The following is a 23,912-nucleotide window of genomic DNA, read 5'->3' as shown; positions in this document are numbered from 1 at the left end:
AAGATTGATCCATATTTTCAAGGCCCTGGTATCAGAGTTGGCTATGGAGAAGTTATAAATGCTTCTCATCAGAGTCCAGGCTGAAAGAAAGAAAATTCCAAATTGGCAGAGTTTTAAATGAATATGAATCTAAATTTTGAGTTTGTTCCAGGGTTGCTGGAACATTGCTATAGCAAATATGCAATGTAATCATGGATAGATTTCATCTACAGAATTGTATAGATCATAAAGAGGCTATTAAGGAGCAAAACCTAAACCAAATAGGAACACAGACACATTTAATTCACTATTAAAATAAGAATTCTAAAAAGAAGGGATTCAAATAGATACTTGGCATATCTTATGGGCAGATGGTGATGGGGAGATGATGTTGGTAGTGAGATTCTTCTTAAAGGCAATTAACACTAAATGACCTCATCAGTAGACTTGTAGTAGGCTATCTTAAGAAGTGTAACTTAATATTTCACATTTTCTACCAATCCTGACATATACATGTACATACAAATTATACATTTGCAGTCCTTATGAATTATATTCATAATTACTCATTAATAGCAAATATGCTGAGGAATCAAACAGCACTTAATTTTATACTGTATCATGTCTGTTCAGGTTTATTTAACATCAAACAAATCAAAGCTAATGGCTATAGCTAAATTAATATCCATACACATGAGCATATTTAAAATGAACACCATCTCCCTGGTTTGGAAATGGCCCTGCTCACAGAATATTCCTCTCACAATCCACCTGGTTGTCATGGCAAGAACATCTTGTGAGGCAGTAACCTAGTCTGTTTTCTGTTGCTATAACAGAATACCATGAACTGAGTAATCTATAAAGAATAGAGGTTTATTTAGCTCATGGTTCTGGAGGCTGGACAGTCCAAGACTGAGCAGCTGCATCTGTGGAGGAACTTCTTGCTCATTATCCCATGGTGGAAGGGTGGAAGGGTGGGAAGGCAAGTGAGCACATGCAAAAGAGAGGGACATTAGGGGTCAGACTTGCTTCAGAACAACCCACTCTCGTGATGACTAACTCACTCTCACAATAATGACACCTTGCATTAGGCCTCCCAAAGCTGTTGCATTGCAGATTGTTTCCAACACATTAACTTTTAGGGAACACATTCGAACCATAGCAGGCAGAGACAGCACAGCTTGAATATCAGGTCACTAAATGACAAGCCTGAGTCATGCCCCTCAGTCCTTCTTTCTCATTGGTACAATGGGGAGAAATATAGCTGTCTTATATATTTCACTGTTTATGTGACAAAGGCTGTATGGGGTCAGGGACTATGCCTATGTATTTGCTACTGTGTACCCACCACATCATAGTGTTCAGTAAACATCTTTCAATAATTACACAAGACAATGTTCAGAAAGGCTCTTGATACATAGTAAAGCATGATTCAATAATAAGAGCTAGTCTGACTATAATAGCTACAATTTATGCAAATAGGCCAGGAATTAGGTTAAAGGATTTACACATATCATCTCATTTGACACTCACGACAATCCTCTAGTCTGGGTATTAGGTTATTTTCCATATTTTACAGATGAGGTGACTGACATTGCCTGAGGTCACAGAGCTGGCCAGTGGCAGAGCTGGCCAGTGGCAGAGCTGGAACTTGAGCCCAGAAGTGTGCATCTCCTGTGCCTATGCACTTATGCCCTTCTCCTCTTTGCTCTGAGCTTTTCAGGGTTTTAAAAAATATTTATATCTTGCATTTTCCAAAATAACTGGCTGCTCTTTATCAATTTATTTATTCATTAACTCAAGTAAATTGGTTGTCTTGCACACGGACAGAGCAATATGCTAGGCACTATGGGAAAGCAAAGACTCGTAATAGACAATCCTTCCCCAAGAAACTTAGAGTCTATGTGGAGAGACAAAAAATCCACACAGAGATAAGGAGTTAAATAATAATTTAGTGGTTAATAACTATGAGTAATGGTGGAAATCATAGGCCCATCATAATTGCCTCCTCTAATATAGACAGGTGTCGTGAAATCTAGAGAAGGGCATGGTCACTCAAGCTGGAGCACTGAGAAAAGTTCCTAGAAAGAATATGGATGCAAGCTAGCCCTTACTCTTTTTTTGAAATTTAATTTAATTTAAGTTCCAGGATACACGTGCAGGACATGCAGATTTGTCACATACGTAAATGTGTGCCATGGTGGTTTGCTGGACCTATCAACCCACCACCTAGGTATTAAGCCCCACATGCATTAGCTTTTTATCCTGATGCTTTCTCCCAATGTCCCCATGACATGCCCCACTATGTGTTGTTCCCCTCCGTGTGTCCATGTTTTCTCATTGTTCGGCTCCCACTTGTAAGTGAGAACGTGCAGTGTTCGGTTTTCCGTTCCTGTGTTAGTTTGCTGAGGATGATGGCTTCCAGCTCCATCCATGTCCCTGCAAAGGACATAATCTCGTTCTTTTTTATGGCTGCATAGTATTTCATGGTGTATATGTACCACATTTTCTTTATTCAGTCTATTATTGATGGACATTTGAGTTGATTCCATGTTTTTGCTATTGTGAATAGTGCTGCAATGAACATATGTGTGCATGTATGTTTATAATAGAACGATTTCTATTCCTCTGGGCATATATACTCAGCAGTGGGATTGCTAGGTCAAACGGCATTTCTGGTTCTAGGTCTTTGAGGAATCACCACACTATCCTCCACAATGGTTGAACTAATTACATTCCCAACAACAATATGAAAGTGTTCCTATTTCTCCACAGCCTCACCAGCATCTGTTGTTTCTTGACTTTTTAACAATTGTCATTCTGATGGGCATGACATGGTATCTCATTGTGGTTTTGGTTTGCATTTCTCTAATGAGCGGTGATGTTGAGCTTTTTTTCATGTCTGTTGGCTGTATAAATGTCTTCTTTTGAGAAGTGCCTGTTCATGTCCTTTGCCCACTTTTTAATGAGTTTTTTTTTCTTGTAAATTTAAGTTCCTTGTAGATTCTGGATATTAGACTTTTGTCAGATAGATTGCAAAAATTTTATCTCATTCTGTAGGTTGTCTGTTCACTCTGATGATAGTTCCTTTTGCTGTGCAGAAGCTCTTTTTTATTTAATTAGATCTCATTTGTCAATTTTTCTTTTGTTGCAATTGCTTTTGATGTTTTTGTCATAAAATCTTTGCCCATGCCTATGTCCTAAATGGTATTGCCTAGATTTTCTTCTAGGGTTTTTATAGTTTTGGGTTTTATGTTTAAGTCTTTAATCTATCTTTAATTTTTGTATAAGGTGTAAGAAAGGGGTCCAGTTTCAATTTTCTGCATACAGCTAGCCAGTTTTCCCAGCACCACTTATTAAATAGAGAATCCTTTCCCTATTGCTTGTGTTTCTTAGGTTTGTCAAAGATCATATGGTTGTAGATGTGTAGTCGTATTTCTGAGATCTCTATTCTGTTCCATTGGTCTATGTGTCTGTTTTTGTACCAGTAGCATGCTGTTTTGGTTACCATAGCCTTGTGGTATAGTTTGAAGTCGGGTAGTGTGATGCCTCTAGCTTTGTTCTTTTTGCTTAAGATTGTCTTGACTATACAGGCTCTTTTTTGGTTCCACATGAAATTTTGAAATAGTTTTTTCTAATTCTGTGAAGAATGTCAATGGTAGTTTAATGGAAATAGCATTGAATCTATAAATAACTTTGGGACTTTGGGTAGTATGGACATTTTCATGATATTGATTCTTGCTATCCATGAGCATAGAATGTTTTTCTATTTATTGGTATCTTCTCTTATTTCCTTCTGCCATGGTTTGTAGTTCTCCTTGAAGATATCCTTCACTTGTTAGCTGTATTTCTAGGTATTATTCTCTTTGCAGCAACTGTGAATGGGAGTTCATTCATGATGTGGCTCTCTGCTTGTCTATTGCTGGTGTATAGGAATGCTTGTGATTTTTGCATTAATTTTGTATCCTGAGACTTTGCTGAAGCTGCTTATCAGCTTAAGGAGTTTTGGGGCTGAGACGATGGGGTTTTCCAAATATAAAATTATGTCACCTGCAAACAGAGACAATTTGACTTCCTCTCTTCCTATTTGAATACTCTTTATTTCTTTCTCTTGCCTGATTGCCCTGGCCAGAACTTCCAATACTATGTTGAATAGGAGTCATGAGAGAGGGCATCCTTGTCTTGTGCCAGTTTTCAAGGGGAATGCTTGTAGTTTATTGAGCGTTTTTAACATGAAGGGGTGTTGAATTTTATCAAAGGTCTTTACTGCGTCTATTGAGATAATCATGTGGTTTTTGTCTTTAGTTCTGTTTATGTGATGAATTACATTTATTGATTTGGATATGTTGAACCAGGCTTGCATCCTGGGGATGAAGCTGACTTGATCATCGTGGATAAGCTTTTTGATATGTTGCTGGTTTTGGTTTGCCAGTATTTTATTGAGAATTTTTGCATCAAAGTTCATCAGGGATATTGGTCTGAAGTTTTCTCTTTTTGTGGTATCTCTGCCAGGTTTTGGTATCAGGATAATGCTGGCCTCATAAAATGAGCTAGGGAGAAGTTCCTTCTTTTTAACTGTTTGAAATAGTTTCGGAAGAAATGGCACCAGCTCCTCTTTGTACCTCTGGTAGAATTTGGCTATAAACCTGTTTGGTCCTGGGCTTTTTTGTTGTTGTTGTTGGTAGGCTATTTATTACTTCCTCAATTTCAGAACTTGTTATTGGTCTATTTGGGGATTCAGGGTCTTCCTGGTTCAGTCTTGGGAGGGTGTATGTGTCCAGGAATTTATACATTTTTTCTAGATTTTCTAGTTTATTTGCATAGAGGTGTTTATAGTATTCTCTGATGGTTGTTTGTATTTCTGTGATGTCAGTGGTAATATCCCCATTATCATTTTTTATTGTGCCTATTTGATTCTTTCATCTTTTTTTATTTGTTAGTCTAGCTAGTGGTCTACTTTATTAATATTTTCAAGAAACCAGCTCCTGGATTCATTTATTTTTTGAAGGGTTTTTTGAGTCTCTACCTCCTTCAGTTCCACACTGATCTTGGTTATTTCTTGTCTTCTGTTAGCTTTGGGGTTTGTTTGCTCTTGGTTCTCTAGTTCTTTTAGTTGTGATGTTAAGGTGTTGATTTTAGATCTTTCTAGCTTTTTGATATGGGCATTTAGTGCTATAAATTTCTCTCTTAACACTGCTTTAGTTGCATCCCAGAGATTCTGGTCTGCTGTTTCTTTGTTCTCATTGCTTTCAAAGAACTTCTTGATTTCTGTCTTAAATTCATTATTTACCCATAAGTCATTCAGTAGCAGGTTGTTCAATTTCCATGTAGTTGTGTGGTTTTCAGTCAGTTTCTTAATTTTGAGTTCTAATTTGATTGTGCTGTGGTCTGAGAGATACTTATTGTTATTTCAGTTGTACTGCATTTACTGAGGAGTGTTTTACTTCCAATTATGTGATCAGTTTTAGAGTAAGTGCCATGTGGTGCTGAGAAGAATGTATATTCTGTTGCTTGTGAGTGGAGAATTCTGTAGATATCCATCAGTTCCACTTGATCTGGAGCCGAGTTCAAGTCTTGAATATCCTTGTTAATTTTCTGTCTCAATGATCTGTCTAATATTGACACCGGAGCATTAGTTTTCCACTATTATTTTGTGGGTGTCTAGGTCTCTTTGTAGGTTCTAAGAACTTGTTTTATGAGTATGGGTACTACTGTATTGGAGTATATATTTAGGATAGTTAGCTCTTCTTGTTGAATTGATCCCTTTACCATTTTATAATGCCCTTCTTTGTCTTTTTTTGATCTTTGTTGGCTTAGAGTCTGTTTTGTCAGAAACTAGGATTGCATCTCTGCTTTTTTTCTGCTTTCCATTTGTTCGGTAAATTTTCCTCCATCTCTTTATTGTGAGCCTATGCATGTCTTTGCACATGAGATAGATCTCTTGAATATAGCACGCTGATGGGTTTTGACTCTGTATTGAGCTTGCCATTCTGTGTCTTTTAATTGGGCCATTTAGTCCATTTACATTTAAGGTCAATATTGTTATGTGTGAATTTGATCCTGGCATTATTATGCTATCTGGTTATTTTGCAGATTTGTTGATGTAGCTGTTTCATAGTGTCATTGGTCTTTGTACTTCAGTGTGTTTTTGCAGTGGCTGGTAATGGTTTTTCCTTTCCATATTTAGTGCTTCCTTCAGGAGCTCTTGAAAAGCAGGCCTGGTGGTGACAAATTCCCTCAGCATTTGCCTGTTGAAAAGGATTTTACTTCTCCTTCACTTATGAAGCTTAGTTTGGCTGGATATGAAATTCTGGGTTGGAAACTCTTTTCTTTATGAATGTTGAATATTGACCCCCAGTCTTTTCTGGCTTGTAGGGTTTCTGTTGAGAGATCTGCTGTTAGTCTGATGGACTTTGTTTTGTAGGTGATCCGGCCTTTCTTGCTGACTGGCCGCCCTTAACATTTTTTCCTTCTTTTTGACCTTGGAGAATCTGATGATTATGTGTCTTGGGGTTGATCTTCTCATGGAGTATCTTACTGGGGTTCTCTGGATTTCCTGAATTTGAATGTGGGCCTGTCTTGTTAGGTTGGGGAAGTTCTCCTGGATGACATCCTGAAGTATGTTTTCCAGCTTGGTTTCATTCTCCCCATCTCTTTTGGTTACTCCAATCAGTCATAAGTTCAGTCTTTTTACATAATCCCATAGTTCTTGGAGGTTTTGTTCATTCCTTTTCATTATTTTTTCTCTAACCTTGTCTGCCTGTCTTATTTCAGCAAAATAAACTTCAAGCTCTGAAATTCTTTACTCTGCTTGGTCTATTTGGTTATTGATAATTGTGATTGCATGTAAAGTTCTTGGGTTGTGTTTTTCAGCTCCATCAGATAATTTATGTTTCTCTCTAAACTGGTTATACTGGTAAACAGCTCCTGTATTGCTCTATAGTGGTTCTCAGCTTCTTTGCATTGGGTTAGAACATGCTTCTTTAGCTCAGTGAAGTTCATTGTTACCCACCTTCTGAAGCCTACTTCTGTCAATTCATTCATCTCAGCCTCCACCCAGTTTTGTGCCCTTGCTGGAGAGGTGTTACAACTATCTAGAGGAGAAGAGGCACTCTGGCTTTTTGAGTTTTCAGTGTTTTTGTTGTTGATTCTTTCTCATCTTCATGAGTTTATGTAGCTTCGATCTTTGAGGCTGCTGACCTTTGAATGGGATTTTTGTGGGGACTTTTTTGTTGATGCTGTTGTTGTTGCTTTCTGTTTGTTTGTTTTTCTTTTAACAGTCAGGCCCTTCTTCCACAGGGCTTCTGCGGTTGGTTGTGGGTCCATTCCAGACCCTACTTTCCTGAGTCCCTCCTGCACCTGGAGGTGTCACCAGTAGAGGCTAAAGAACAGCAAAGATCACTGCTTGCTCCTTCCTCTGGGATCTCTGTCCCAGAGGGGCACCAACCTGATGCCAGCAGGAATGCTCCTGTGTAAGCTGTCTGGCAACCCCTATTGGGGGGTCTCACCCACTCAGGAGGCATGGGATCCAGGACCCACTTAATGGAGCACTCTGGCTGCCCCTTGGTGGAGGGAGTGTGTTGTACTAGAGGGAATCCCACTCATCCAGACTGCCCAGATTCCTCAGAGCCCGCAGGAGGAAAAACTAAGTCTGCTGATCTATGGAGACTGATTCTACCCCTCCCCCCAGGGGCTCAGTCCCAGGGAGATCAAAGTTCTGTCCCTAAATCCCTGGCTGGAGTTGCTGAAATTCCTGCAGGGAGGCCCCACCCAGTGAGGAGGGATTGGTCAGGCTCTGGCCTAAAGAGGCAGTTTGGCCACCATCTGCCACAGCCACTGTGCTGTGCTGTGGGGAATTCCTCCTGGGTCCAAACCATCCAATCTCCCTGGCACCAGCAGGGAAAAAATGGCAGACTGCAGTTGCAGTGACGGCTGCTGCCCCTCCCCCTGGGAGCTTGGTTGTGTTAGGCAGCAGGCAACCTCAGTGATGGAGGTTGACCCTCCATCACTGGGTAAGAACTGGGTAGTCTTAGGCAGTCTCTAGCCAAGTGGCTGCTGACAATCTGCATAGGTCTGTGCTTGGGACCCAAGGCCCTGGTGGCATGGGCTCATGGGGGGTTCTCCTGACCCACGGGTTGCACAGATCTGTGGGAAAAGCATGGTTTCCCAGGCAGGGTAGCACAATCACACACTGCCTCCCTTGGCTGGGGGATGGGAGCTCCTCTTGCTCCCCGTGGCTCCCAGGTGGGCCGTCACCACCCTGATTTTCCTTGCTTTTCTCGGGTTGCACCAACTGCCTAGTTAGTCTAAATGAGAGAACCTGGATACTTCAGTTGCTAGTTCAGGATTCACTCACTATTTTCATTCTTCTCAGTGGGCACCTCTGACCACAGCTGTTTCTAGTCAGCCATGTTACTCTTTAGTCAAGGCATAAACTTGCTTTTGAATGTGGGAGTCAAAAGGGTGCCATGCTGTGCTGTAGAGGCAGAAATCAGGGGTGCTACTGGTATGATTTGGACCAGCTCTTAACTCCTCATCTTTTATCTATAGAACAGAGATAGCAATCATACCTCTCTCTTGAATTGTGATGGAGATTAAATGAGATGTCCAACATGCAAACTGATGAGCTCCATACCAGCTGTAGAAACCACTTAATAAATGGTAGTGATGCTGATTCATCTTACTTTTCAACACTTAAGAGACAGAAGAAAGATTGTTTATGTGCTAAGTCAAATTCTCAAATTCTTCAATGGAAAAATTTTAAATTTTTGAGAAACATAAAAGGGAAAGTCCTCTGTAGCTTCTGCTTTTTTCCTAAAAAGAAGTTATATCCATTAAACCAACAGAACAAATAAGAAAGTTAGAATTTCAAATGCTGACTTCAACTGTTTCCAAGCCTGAGAGTAAAACTTTAAGTGCTTTTTTATATGTCATTTAAATATCATTTGTTTTAGAAGACAAATAGACATTTTTTATAAATCAAAGCTTTGCTCTTGGCACAGTATTTTCTGTTAGGATTTTCTGTAATAATCAAAATGACTTAATAAAACAAAATAGAGAAGCCATATTTAGAAAAAAAGTAACAGATTTTTAAGAGGCTATGTTAATGACAAATTAGGAGATACTCAGCAGAGAGATCTAGAATTCATGGCGTAAGAAGTAGTTTATAAGTCCACGCATCTAGTATTAAAGAAAGGTATCTTGGCCGGGCACGGTGGCTCACACCTGTAATCCCAGCACTTTGGGACACCAACGTGGGCAGATCACAAGGTCTGGAGTTCGAGACCAGCCTGGCCAATATGGTGAAACCCCATCTCTACTAAAAATACAAAAAAATTAGCCAGGTGTGGTGGCGCATGCCTGTAATCCCAGCTACTCGGGAGGCTGAGGCAGGAGAATTGCTTGAACCTGGGAGGCAGAGGTTGCAGTGAGCTGAGATCGCACCACTGCACTCCAGTCTGGGTGACAGAGCAAGACTCTGTCTAAAAAAAAAAAAAAAAAAAAAAAGATATCTTTAGGGCACCACAATCATCTTCCATTATTGATAGGCTGCCATGTAGAAAAGGGAGAAAACTCGTTCTGCCTTGTCCCAAGGAGCAGAAATTAGACCAATTTGTTTCCGTTTTAAGAAACCAGATTGGGCTTATTTTTAAAATAAAAGGAGAAAAGGAAAAAAAAAAAGCGAAATTACCTCTTTGGAGTGTCTAACAGTTCTAGACAAACTGATGGCTGCCATGATAGACAATGAAACGCCCTTGCAGAGCCTGGTAAACCAGGGGCTGAGGACACTGCACTACTCTGCTCACTAGAGTCCCATCCCATCTACCCTGCCCTGTCTATCCATTCTCCACACCACAGCCAGACTGATCTTTCAAAGTGGAAATCAGTTGATATATATGCATGTAAAACGTTTTAATCCAGTGGCTCTCAAGCCATTGATCACACAGCTAGGGAGTAGCCAAATCCTGACTGAGACCCAGGTGGGTCTGACTCCCAGAGGCTGAGCTCATAAACCCTTTGGCAGTTTGGGTTATAGATGGAGCGGGAGAGGCTAGAGAACTGCAGGTACTGCCTCATAGAGGGTATGGCAGAACTGAATTAGAACTGAAGATTCACAAACAGCATTTTTCAAAAATATTATGCCATGTTAAACAATGCAGAAATTACATCCATGCTACTCATTCATTGATTAATTCATTCATTCATTCATTTATCCATCCATCTTTAGATTGGAATCACCTGAGCATCTTTTAAAATCCTGATACCCAGGCAGCTCCCACACCCATTAAAATCAGAATCTCTGGGGGCAGGGCCCAGGACTCAGGATTTTTAAAGCTTGCTAGGTGACACCAATGTGCACCTAGGTTGAGAATAATGCTTTAATCCAAAGACCCAGATTCTTACATGGTTACGAGACCCTCATAGAATAACCCCCACCTGCCTTCCAGACTCCTCTCCCATCCCACTCCTCCCTATCTCTCTCCTTGCATTCAAGCTTTCTTTACATTTCTCAATTACTGCTAGCCCTCTCATCACAGGGCACTGGCACACATGGTTCCACCTGCAAGGAACATCCTTCCCTCTCCACCTGACCAGGCCACCTTTCAGCTACTTCCCACTCTTTAGATCTTTCTCAGTCCTCCTGGTCTAGATTGAATTCCTCCCCACTTTCCTTGCATGTACTTAAAGCTCAGAAAAACTTGACATGAGAGCACAATTCATGGTTACTTATATAAACCTTATTTGTGTAATTACTGGGTCAACAATTAAATCCTCCATTAGATTACTGTTCATACTGAGTCTCTAGCACTAGCACAGTGCCTGTCATATGGTAGATTAGATTGATAGATGAATAAATGAATGAATAAATGAGCAGTATAGATGTAATTTCTGCATAGTTTAACATGACATAATTGTTTTCTGTGATCTGGGAAAAACAGCCAGTCTAATAACCTCAAATTCATTCCTTTTTCCTTCCTGACTGCTGTTTACCCTGTTCTTTTACTTCATGGGCTATTGTTTGGGTTTTTGTCTTGTTTTTTTCAATTAGGCATTTGGTTGCCAGTTTCCATTGTCTTTGCAGAGGCTATAAATTCACATTTGTGATATAGGCTATGGGCTACCTACTCCATGGATAAATGAGGGCAGGCCATCTGGGAATCTTCCCTTCTCTGTGGAAGTGGACAAAGCAAGGCACTGATAATGTGTAAGAATGAGGTGATCTGGCACAGCTGTAGAAGACCAAGAAATATGTCCATGAATGTGACTTTACCTGACCTTCACAAGGGCCCTCGTCTCCATTTTGAAGGTAAAAAAAAAAAAAAAAAAAAAAGCTTAGAGAGTTTCAAATTTGCTTGCAGATACAGGACTGCAAAGAGCCAAAGGACTTTTGAATCCCCTTTTCACTATTAAATTATAATTTTGGCAGCAAGTAGCTCTCTCTAGGTTAAATTTATTTATAAGGGGCCACCTTATAAATCCTAGAATAAAGATTGATCCACATTTTCAAGGCTCTGGTATCTGAGTTGGCTATGGAGAAGTTATAGATGCTGCTCATCAGGGTCCAGGCAGAAAGAAAGAAAATTCCAAATTGTCAGAGTTTGAAATGAATATGAATCTAAATTTTGAGTTTGTTCCAGGGTTGCTGGAACATTGCTATAGCAAATATCCAATGTAATCATGGGTAGATTTCATCTACAGAATTGTTTTGATCCTAAAGAGGCTATTAAAGACCAAAACCCAAACAAAATAGGAACACAGACACATGTACTTTTTATTGAAAAATGCTATAGTCAGGCATCTTCAGTTCTAATTCAATTCTACCATATCCCCCTCTGGAGCAGTTCCTGCAGCCTGTCCCCCTCCATCTATAATCCAAACTTCCAAAGAGTTTCTGAGCTCAGCCTCCAGGAGTCAGACCCACCTCAGTCTCAGTCAGGAGCTGGCTACTTCCTACTGTGTGATCCTAGGCCAGCTGCTTCCCTTTTCTGAAATTATTTCCTCATATGTAGAATGAAGAGACCAATGTTTATTTCCTAGTTATTTTAAGATTCAACGGAATCCCCGAGTACAGTGTTTAGCACACACTAGGTGTAAATAGTAATAATAATGCTGAGATAACTATTAATTCTACACTCTTCTCTTAATCAGAATTTTTCAAAGGCTCTCCCCTCTCAAGCTGGATTAAACCTTAACTCCGACTCAGCTCCAGACCTGCTCAGCCATTGTCTTTACTGGTCTCCACCTTACAGTGACAATGGAGAATACAGAGCCAGCGGGTTATATGCGGCTCCACATCTCCAAACCTTTGCCAAGCCTGACCCTTCTGTTTGGAGCAACTTCCCACTAGCTGTCTGCCTGTTCCCCTCCCCCTCCAAAAAAATCCCTCATTCTTCACACTTCAACTCAAAGTCTAATTTCTCCGTGAAGCCTGCTCTGGTTCCTCAGAGAAAGGATCCTTCTCCTACATTCTTTCTGAGCTAAGGCATGAGTCACCACTGACTACTCATCACTCTGCACTGTCCTTGTTCACCGTCTGTCTGTCTATTCCCTAGACTGCAAGATACCTGTGGCCACAAACCATCTCTGTCTATCTTTATATTCACAGATGCTAGTGGAATCTTAGCACTCCAGGCCATTGTGTCCCTATATCAGGGATCAAAAAACAAAAGTGTGGGTGTTTCTGAAGAAAGTCACTTTTCTCTCAGATTTTGTTTATGATCCTTTCTGGAATGGGCGCCCAGGGCCTTTAGGTGCTATTAAGAAGTCACTGGCACCAAATGGAGCTTTGGAACCTGCAGCCTGGGTGTGCTCTGACTCAGGCTACAGCTAGGGAAAGAGAGCTGCAACTCAGAAGAGTTCTTGCCTCCTGATGGACAAATGTAAATCTCTCTCTGTCCTGGAAAAAACAGCATAAAGCCTGTGCCCGCCTGGTGCACGGTCAACAGAGCATGTCTAATCGTCACTAGTGAACCACTACCGAGAGCCAAGGCCAATCCCAGGGGAATAATTCTACTTTTCCCCTGACATCACTTGTAAAACATCTCCCTTTGCAAATAATCGAATAGAATGAAGCTTCCCAGTTTTAGAGCCATGTCTTCCAAAAGGTACTTTGAGAACGGCAATTTTTAGACTTCTAACATATTGCTCAGATGAAGGTTGCAGAAAACCTGCCCCAGAATTTACAAATAAGAAAGAAATGGCTTTCCTGGATGAGTCCCTAAGCTTATGGGGAATGCATTTCCACTGTGCTTACCTCCTGACAGGCTGAGAGATGGCTGTGCTCTAAGAACTCAAAAACTCAAATAAACACACACAGATTCATGTTTTTTTTTTTTCTTGTTGCTGCTATTGTTGAGTGGCTCTAAAAGGATAATTTCTGCATATTAAATTTAGACAGAGAGTTCAGCAGTGTTACCATCAAGATTTGTTAAGGTTTGGTAATGGAACCAGCTTACAGTTGAAGATATGCCTGCTCTAAAGTAATAATCGTGATCTCCATATATTGCATTATCAGAGCTGAGAGGACCTATCAGACTGTCATAATTTGAAAAATAGTCCAAACATGCATTTGCATTTCCTCTGGTACTTACTGTCCAGGGAAAGAAGATGAGGGGCCCTCTCTGTATAGATGAATTCAGTCTAAAATTATGGCCACTCCTAGCACTTTCTAGAGCCTTTGCTCTTTTCATCCCCATACAGGTTTGAGCCTTTGACAAACTGGAGAAAGTGGATCTGTTTGGGGTAGTGCAGAGGGTTTCAAACTAGAGCTTGCCTCAGCATCACTGGGAGGGTTTGCTAAAATACAAATTGTTGGGCCCCAGAGTTTCTGATTCAGTAGACAAAGTGGAGTGTGAGAATTTACATTTTTAGCAAGTTCTCAGGTAAGGAAAATACATTTTTTTACAGTCGTCCCAGTGGATTTTGAAGCTGCTGGTCCAATGCTTCAGGAACTACCATGTGGCTAGTGCTTCTTAACCAGGACTGTGCATTAGAATCTTTGGGGGATATTTTAAGACACAGTAAACCTGAGTGCCTCCCCTAGTGTCTGTTTTAACTGGGACTAAATAAGACAGTGTACCCTGTCCTGACATCAGCTAAACCAGCCTCTCCGAACTAAATTCTATCAACACCTTAAAAAAAGCAAAACAGATACAGAAAAATATATAAAACAAATATGTAATTCAATGAATTTTTCTTTTTTCTTCCTTATGATTTTCTTTTCTTTTTAAAATTTTACTTAAGCTCTGAGATACATGTGCAGAATGTGCAGATTTGTTACATAGATATACATGTGCCATGTAACAGGTATACATGTGCCATGGTGGTTTGCTACACCTATCAATCCATCAGCTAGATTTTAAACCGCACATGCATTAGTTATTTGTCCTAATGCTCTCCCTCCCCTTGCCTCCCACTTCCTGACAGGCCCCGGTGTGTGATATTCCCCTCCATGTATCCATGTATTCTCATTGTTCAACTCCTACTTTTGAGTGAGAACATGCGGTATTTAGTTTTCTGTTCCTGTGACAGTTTGCTGAGAATGACAGCTTCCAGCTTCATCCATGTCCCTGCAAAGGACATGGACTCATTCTTTTTTATGGCTGCATAGTATTCCACGGTGTGTATGTGCCACATTTTCTTTATCCGGTCTATCATTAATGGGCATTTGGGTTGGCTCCAAGTCTTTGCTATTGTAAATAGTGCTGCAGTAAACATAGGTGTGCATGTGTCTTTATAGTAGAATGACTTATAATCCTCTGGGCATATACCCAGTAATGGGATTGCTGGGTCTAGAATCAATGCATTTTTCTATGGTGAGTATCCTGTAACCACCAAGTCAAGAAATCAAACTTGGTCAGCCATCCCGGAGCTCCTCCTTGAGCCCCTTCCCAATTATACCTCCTTCCATTCTGACTTTTATAGTAGTCACTTCCTTGGGTTTCTTTTTAGATTTTTCACCCCAGTGTGTATCCCTAGACACTAGTTTCATCTTGCCATTTAAAAAATTATTTGTCGTTTAAATGTCTTTTAATATCCAAGATTACCCCCATCCCTTTCTTTTCCTTACATTTGTGTGTTGAAAAACACAGGCCACGTAACCTATAGTTTCCAGCAGCCTAAATCTTGTTGACTGAATACCCGTTGTGCAGTGCCATTTGTCCCTCTTTCCTATATATTTCATTCAAACCGCAGCGGGATCCAAAGGCTTGATCAGACTCAAGTTTGATCCCATTGATAAGACTAAAGGTATGTTGTGTTCTGTCATCGGGAGGCAAACAATATCTAGTTGTCTCTTTTTGTGATGTTAGTAGCTATTAATTCATAATGCCTAGATCGGTTGAGGGGGGATTTTTAAATGGTGTTTTTCTAATTTCATCTTTTTTTTTCTTTTAATTGGAGTGTTTTTATACAGAGTTGCTTTCCCTCACCTACTATTTGGTTACCCAGTAGTATAGTTCTTACAGAAAAGAAAAGCACCATTCTTTCCCTTTATTTTTCAATCTACAAGATAATGAAAATCTGTGAAGTGAACCAATTAGTTTTTTTAACTATTATTATAAATTTATGAACTCTAAATATTTAATGAGTTTTAATCTGTTACAATTATTATCCTCATTGGAGTAATAACTGTACTATCTCTGGCAAGTGGGAACCCACTCAAGTTGACTTTTGATATGATACTAGTGGTCTTCGATAACTTTCTTGCCATCTGCTGTGTCAATAAGTTCCAGGATATTGCCCTTTTTCTGCCCCAGACCTGGGATCAGCCATGATTTCTTTTGATAGAAAATGGTATTTTAAAACTATCAGCAGGTAGGACATTGTTTCTAGGCTTTTAAGTGCAAACAGCTGGGATATATGTATGTGCATATTTCTATGTTCCTGTTTATATGTATGTATTTGAGTTTTATTAATACAAATATCATGAGTTAATAAGATATTTTTAATTTAAAAATGCAGGGCTAGAGGGTCCTTTTGTATATCACATCTGTATCTCTTCTTTTCCACCCTGAGAATCCTGATGAAATTCTCAAAACCAAGGGATGACTTATTTGCTTCATTTTACAATATATGCCTAATAGCTTCAGAATAACAATGATAATACAAATATTACAACTGTAATATGTTTATTAAAATTATTAAATAATTTCTTACATATGCTCTCTTTATTCCCTCCCTTTAAAAATAGTTGTATCATACATACATTGCCATAGCATATATATATATATATACACACACACACAAACACTTTATATATGTACAGATGTTACAGATAGCTATACACACTATACTCTCTCTTTTTTTAACTTTATGTAGTTTTATAGTTCCACAAACTACTATATACTTACTGCTCACCACCAGTCTTAGGTAAATGATTGGAAGTAAAATTTAAAAATGTATTTTTAAAATGAAGACTAAAATTATTAAGAAATACAAAACTGAGTGATTTTAAAAACCAAAAACAGACAAGGAGAGAAATCAAGGGAATTCAAGTGAAGGTAACAAATATTGAAGATGGGCAGAGAATATCCAATATGCAGATACCAATATGTTGGTCTGAAGTTCACATTCTACTTTATATTTTTCAGGAAGAATCACATAAACGGAATTCTTTCTTGTTGATAATACATTGCACCTTTCATACTTTGAAGTCAATTTTGCTGGATATAACACCTGGCTCACATTTTCTTTGAGTATATTGTCCATTTTCTTCTGACATAAAGCATTGCTGTCAAAAGTATGATAATCACTTCATTTTCTTTCTCTAAATTACTTATTCATTTTTCTCTCTAAATCACTTATTCATTTTGTGTAGATGCCCAAAGTTTTATTTTTTTCTTAAAAGTCTAGTCATTTCATTATCATATACTTTGACACTGATCATTCTGTGTTGATATTATCACGTAGGTGGGGTTTTACAAAACTATGTAGCTTCAGATATTTAATTCAGTAAATGTTTTCCAAATTTTTTTTGCTATTTGTTTTGCTCTCTTGTTTTCTTTTCTTTTCTAAGAAGCCTGTTCTCTGCATATTGGATATTCTTTGCCCATCTTCAATATCTGCAACCTTCACTTGAATTCTCTTGATTTCTTTCTTTGTTTCTTTTTGGTTTTAAAAACCACTCAGTTTTGTATTCCTTAACCTATTTATGCTGGAGGTTGCAAATTTTTTGTGTGAAAAATCAGAACTTGGCGATGAACTTGAGCAGTAGGATATAAATAACTACTACAAACAGTGTTCCAATAAGAACTCTAGCCATCAATGGGTTAAAACGTTTAGTCTTCATTTTTAAAGTATATTTCAAAATTGTACTTCTAATTCTTTATGGAGTTTGGTGTATCCACTCTGAGTTTTTGTGATTTTAATTTATATTGTTTCTTCATGTTAGGTATCATTTTTCAAATGTCTTTTTGTTCATTTTGAAAGTAGGTTAGTTTTCTGGGCTTGGTTTTTCAGCATGCTTTCACTGTCATATGGATATTATTCATCTCTTTATTCTCATTTTTTTCTTATTATAACTCTGACCTGAAATTAGATTTGCTGCTTATTTTTACATGAGTTTATTTTATCCTGAAGGAGGCAATGTTCAGAATAACTTTTCTAGCTCCTCAGAGTTTCCTCTTCTGGGCTTTTGTTGATGCTGTTCTTGTTGTTTTCAAGTGTGCAAAAATATGATAGCTCACTTTCTAAATTTTTCCCGGTGTTGTTTCCTACCTTACTTTAGCTGGGAATGATTCCATTCTGAGATATTTGTCCTTGGTATGAATTTCTGTCCCAGAAAGGAGCCCTGGCCAGTCAGTTTCAAATTCAAATTTACGTGGACTGCCTCATCCCCTTTCAGAACTGGGTAAGGAATTCTTCCACTCACTTACTCTTGGTTTTATTTATTGTTCAAAAATTAGTAAGATTGTTTTGCTGTGAATATCTTCTGGGTATTTGGGGTCCTCATTCATGGCTTCTAATGCCCCATTACTTCCCTCCACTTCTTTCCACATAGAGGTTCCCCGGCTGTTGGAGGTTTGTCCCCACCTATTTGTATCTTGGATTTTGTGAGGGATACCTAATCATTTAATGTTTTTGTAAATATTGACTATGAGTTTCTCAATTATTGTTGAGTTTCTTTTATCTATTTTTATGTGGGAATTCAGGGAGATTCAATGACTATCACACAATGCTGCTGCCATCCGATAGTACAACCACCTTCATTCTTGTATTCCAAAATACCTCTTCACCATTTGCCAAGGGAGGATGAGATTACAGAATTCATAGTTTCACGATGAATTTGCTTGGGTGCAACAGCAGAGGGAAGAAAAGTATCCCTATGTTCTAAAGCACCTCTGCCCAAGGGAACAATCTATGATAGTGGAAACGTACATCCGCACTGTCCAATGCATGCAGTTATTGCGTACTTGAATGTGGCTAATGCAAAAAGAAAATAAATTTTAAATGCAATTACATTTAATTTAAATCTAAATTTAAATAGACACCATGAGAAGTGGCTACTATGTTAGACAGTGCAGTTCTAAGGAACTCTGAGTGCTTTTACACATAACCTTTTTCCACTGGGCTGACCTGTGCTCACAGCAGAGATACAGATCAAGAATAATGTTCTACTCTCAAGGAGCTTACCATCTTTAGCGTGAATTTATTGAGGGAAATTAAGTCCCTTCATTTCACAGACTGAGAAATAGCTTCTGTTCCTGCCACTGAGAAATAGCTTCTGTTCCTGTTATAGCCCAATGGGGCTATAAGCCAACTTGAGTCAAATATTCCTCAGCTTTTAGCGATACTCAGACATAACTGTACAGAACTGCCTATGGTCAAGATTTTTGGAGGCATTGCCTGGGACATGATTAAATAAATGCAAGCTGTCCTTTCTCCCAAACTTGAAAATGTCTTTGTTTTCAATATTTCCAAATAGTTTTCTCTTCCATAAGCAATGTAAGGGCAAGTATTATGTCTGTTTTGCTCACTGTACATAGTAGATATTCAAAAAAAAATTGACCTAATGAATTAGCACACGAGTCAGCAAACTGACCCATGGGCCAAATCTGACTTGCTGTCTGTTTTTCGTGTGGTTCCTGAGCAAAACATAGTTGTTATATTTTTATATGGTTGATTAAAAAAGCAAAATAATACTAATGACATGTACAAGTTATTTGAAATTCAAATGTCAATGTCCATAAGTAAAGTTTTTTTGGAACACAGCCATCCTCACTTAGTATTATATATCTGCTTTCACACTACACAGGTAGAGAAGAGACTTACAACAGAGACCATATAATTTGTAAAACCTAAAATATTTACTATCTGGCCCTTTACAGAAAAAGTCTGCAGACTCCCGAATTAGTCAATAAATGCTCATTATTTTCCCAGGAGAAACTTGATTGTGTTTCACATTTTAGAAGAAATTGAACATTTTAAGAAGCTTCCTTCTAGCTGTAGCCAGAGAAAATTACTTTCCACACCCAAATATACACAGCTGGGGATCAGAAAGAAAGCAAGAGCCTTAATGGAGTTATTAAAGTTGCAGCACAACAAATAAAATTCTCCACAGAAATTTTTTTAAGCTCATGCAACTTGAGGGAAACAGAATTTAAAACCCTGTTTACTATTTGATTTCACAAAAATGTCTGGCATGAAAGCAATTACCCATTCTAAATGCTTCAGCAGAGAAAATATTCACTTACTCCTCTCAGATTTGGGGGAGGGGAAGGCGGACATCAGCCAGTAGTATCATAAGTCTTTAAGGAATCGGAACAAGCATCTTTTTAACATGTTAGGACTTAATGAGAGCTGAACATCAGCCCGGAAGAAATGAATTGGGGAGCAGTTTCATCTTTTGCAAATCTTGGTTACCATCTGGAGTCTTTCTTGCAGGGGGGATATAAACATCATTCTTCTAAAGAGCAGGCAAGATCTTAATTTTATGTTTGACCCTTACACAGCTTTTCCCCAGGAGCAAAATTTAATGTGTCCTGTTTCAATATTGATAGCATACTGATGAATATTCCTCATAATGTAAAATGAGGGGAGACGCCTGAACACATCTCAAATAATTGTGGTCTCTCTTCAGAGAGAGAACAAACTGTGTTATAGCCAATATCAAGCTGTGTCCCTAAAATGATGCTAAAATTTTAAAAGCGATATCAGTAAAGATAATGGCAAACAATTAAATAGAGCCATTTACAACACAAATCAAGATGGAAAGGAAAGCTTTGGAATTTCATATTATTTTGAAAAAATTATAATATAGTGAGGACACTATAATCTAATATTTTGAATTGGCTAAACACCCAGAGACTGTGCTAGGAATTGCTGAAGATGGTAGTCACTTAGAATTTACATCTCCTGCAGATTAATGTCAGAGTCTTAGAAAGCAGCTTTGGGTATTTCTTTTCTTTTTGTTTACTTTGAACCTTGGGAAAAGACTATCATGTGATTTGCAAAATCTTTCTAGGAGAATTATGGTCCTTAGAAAATCAGCGCGTAAGGCAGAGAAGCAAGAACTAGAGAAGCCAGTTGAAGCTACATGTAATAAATTTGCAGTGAATGATTATCATAGCCAGATGAAGAGAGACATTTGGCTTATTAGGATGTAACAGATCTATAAAGGAATCATCAGAAAACTATGAGAGGTACCCTGGCATGATGCTTCAAGACTGTGCTTTGGAGCAAGATGGATTTGGATAGAATTGTTCTGCCTCTAACCAGTTGTATCATCTTGGGCAAGTAACTTAACCTCATCCATGATATTTGGATAATGATAGCATCTGTCTCTTAGGGTTGCATGAGAATTGAAAAAAATAATGCTCATAGATACTTAGCACCAGGCCTGTCACTCAATAAACATTTATGGTAACCAGGATGATGCCAGTGGTACACATTGCTGTCACAGAATAGTGCTGAATGCAAGTCAGTAGGTGAGCTAGTCTTATTTGAAAAGTGGAGCTAGGATCCATTGCTCTTTTTCTCCACATAGTAGACAGGTTTGGAGTGTCCACTATGTGCTCTTCCCCTTTCTTCGAGGACATGAAAAGGTGGTCCCTGTGGTCATATTTGTGCCACATCTCCCTGCTCCTCCTGGCTACTCCATGAGACTAGTGAGAGACCCCAAGCTCACACTAGGCCAACCTGATCCTCTTTTTAGGAAAAATTTGTCTCATGACTGGATGCTATATTGTCTCAAGCCATCTCACAACACTTATCAGTAAGTTCCAAATAAAATTAAGTTAGACTTCTAACTTTAACAACAAATACTTGCAGTAGAATATTCTTAGGGATCACAAAGAGATTGCAACATTAAATCAGTGATAAAGGGTCCTAAATATAGAAAGCCAATAAAATCAGTGTTGTCATCGACATTCGGGTGGTACAAAAGATAAGACAATAGGGCTAGGGGGAGCAGAGAAAGTACAACGCAAGGGATTGTCAAGACTAAACTGTCAGCTACAAAGAAAAGGTGAGGGCTGATAATTCTGCAGAGAAGTGTTTTAATTTCCCTGATTGCTGAGAACCTTTGCTTATCTTCATGAGGTATCTGGGAATGGCTCTTGGCAATATTCAATGTCTTCACTTTTCCTGCAAATATCACCAAGGGACATTCACTTAATGTTTTCTTTTTCTTTTAATCTGTTTGGCCACAACTAAGGAATTATTTTAAATATTTGAGGAAATAAGAAAAGGAATTTTCATTTTGACCAAGGAATAACCAACTATGAAGATTAAGTAGAAACATAAAACCAGTAAACTAAAGAGTATGCTTTCTGCTATATTTTGTTTTTATTTTTGTTTTTTCTCTTTCTTAGTTGTAAAAACTCATATTGGAGCAAAGGAAGACCCAGGGTGCCAAGCAATCTGGTTCCTCGTCTCAGACTCAAAAAGCAAAGCCATCCCACCCTGCTCCCTCTCATAAGTAGCCAAGGCCCTACACCAGGGAGATGCTGAGCCACTTTGCAAGACAGCAGTGTGGGCCTGGAGGCATCTGGCAGGATGAGCCGTATCTGCATCCCTTTTCTCTTTCCCTGAGTTAGGACTCAAGTTTTATATTCCTCACTCCCTTCAGCACTGTCTTGGGGCCAGCGATCTTGTTATGTAACCACAACAAATGACACAAAAGCAAGATTTCACCTTGATCTTTGTGCAAGCTAAAGAAAAAGGCTCTGAACATTTCACTTGTAGAGGAACTCATTCCTTGGGAAAGGTTGGCACAAGTGGAATGTGACGGATAGGATTGGGGCTGGGAAAGATTAGTCATTTATTAAACACCCATAAATTCACTGAGCTGAAAATGGCCCAGTTCAGAGAAATATTCAGGCATATCTATATCCAAACAGAGATTATTAGCCTATAGAAGAGGCAGAGAGTAGCCAAATGTCAAATTATTACTCAAGTGACTGTCAGATTCACACAAAAACTAGATCCACTGGAAAGGTATGTATTGGGCTTTGGGAATTGTATAATAATCAGTATTCTAGAGAAAAGGCATTCATGTAGTTGAGATTTTGCTTCCCACTTATACAAACTCATAATACTTGTAGTATTAAATATTAGTCATGTTTGTCAGTTATTAGAATGCAAATTAAATCATAATGAAATACCATGACATGCTATTAGAATGGCTAAAATTAAATAGACTGACCATACCAATTAGTGAAAAGGATGTAGAAAAACTGGAACACTCATCCACTGCCTGTGGGGGTGCAAAACAGTAAAAAGCACCTTGAAAAACAATTTCTTAAAAAGTTAAACATACATATATAATGTAATCCAGCCATTGTACTCCTAGGCATTTACCCAAGAAAAATGGAAGAATATATTTATATAAAGATTTGCACATGGATATTCATGGAAGCTTTAATTAAAATAGCCAAAAACTAAAGACAACCTACATGTCCATCAAGGTGAAGGAACAAAAATCTGTAGTATACCCATACAATGAAATACTACTCAGCAATAAAAAGGAATGAATTTTTGATATATTCAACAACATTGGTGAAGCTCAAAATAACTATGATGAGTGAAAGAAGCCAGACAACAAGAGGGCATATTCCCTGATTCTATTTACAGAAAATCCTTAAAAATGCAAACTAGTCTATAGTGACCAAAAGTGGATCAGTGGTCACCTGAGAATGGGGAAGTGGAGACAAGAGGAAGCCTTTGGAGGTGATGGATATGTTCACTATCTTAATTGTGGTGATGGTGTCACAAGTGTATCTTCCTGTCAAATTTCATCACAATGAGCACCTTAAATATGTGCAATTTATTGTATGTCAGTTATGTCTCAATGAGGCTGTTTATTAAAAATTATTTAGCGTCTCTCTCTCTCTCTCAGAAATATAAGGTCTTTAGAGACTGGGGTAATCTTGTTCACTGAAAGATGTGCAGCATCTCATCTAGTGCCTGGCACACAGTAGGCATGCAATAATTATTAGCTGAATGAATTAATAGATGAACTAGTCCCTAGTCAGGTAAGGTTTTGATCTTTATTACTTCTTATATGGTCAAATCAAAGTTAATGGCCCTAATAATTTTTAAAGAATCCAGTTGGTTATTCTCAGTTGGGCATTAAAAGATGGGCAACCTTCCAACTCATAACGAATGTCTTACAGGTTTGAAATCAGGGATCCTGATTTGTAAATAATGATTATTTCTGTTTCTAAGTATAACATGTTTATCACAGAAAAATTGAGAATACAGACTAATAAAGGAGCATTTTTTGAACTGATAAGTCCTTGTTTATTTTTGGAAAATATCTTCTCTATAACAAACAGGGGAAATCCTGATATAAACAATTTACTTGTCCACAAATCTGACTTTATGCTGCTGGTTTCATCATTGTCCCCAGGCATCCAGGGCCCTTGGTTGTCTCACACAGCATAGGACACCTCAGCAGGAGTTGTGCTTATCTGACACCCTCATCATATGGC

The sequence above is a fragment of the Pongo pygmaeus genome, chromosome 8, assembly GCF_028885625.2.
Source record: "Pongo pygmaeus isolate AG05252 chromosome 8, NHGRI_mPonPyg2-v2.0_pri, whole genome shotgun sequence".
Lineage (NCBI taxonomy): Eukaryota > Metazoa > Chordata > Mammalia > Primates > Hominidae > Pongo > Pongo pygmaeus.
This window is presented reverse-complemented; position numbering follows the sequence as displayed.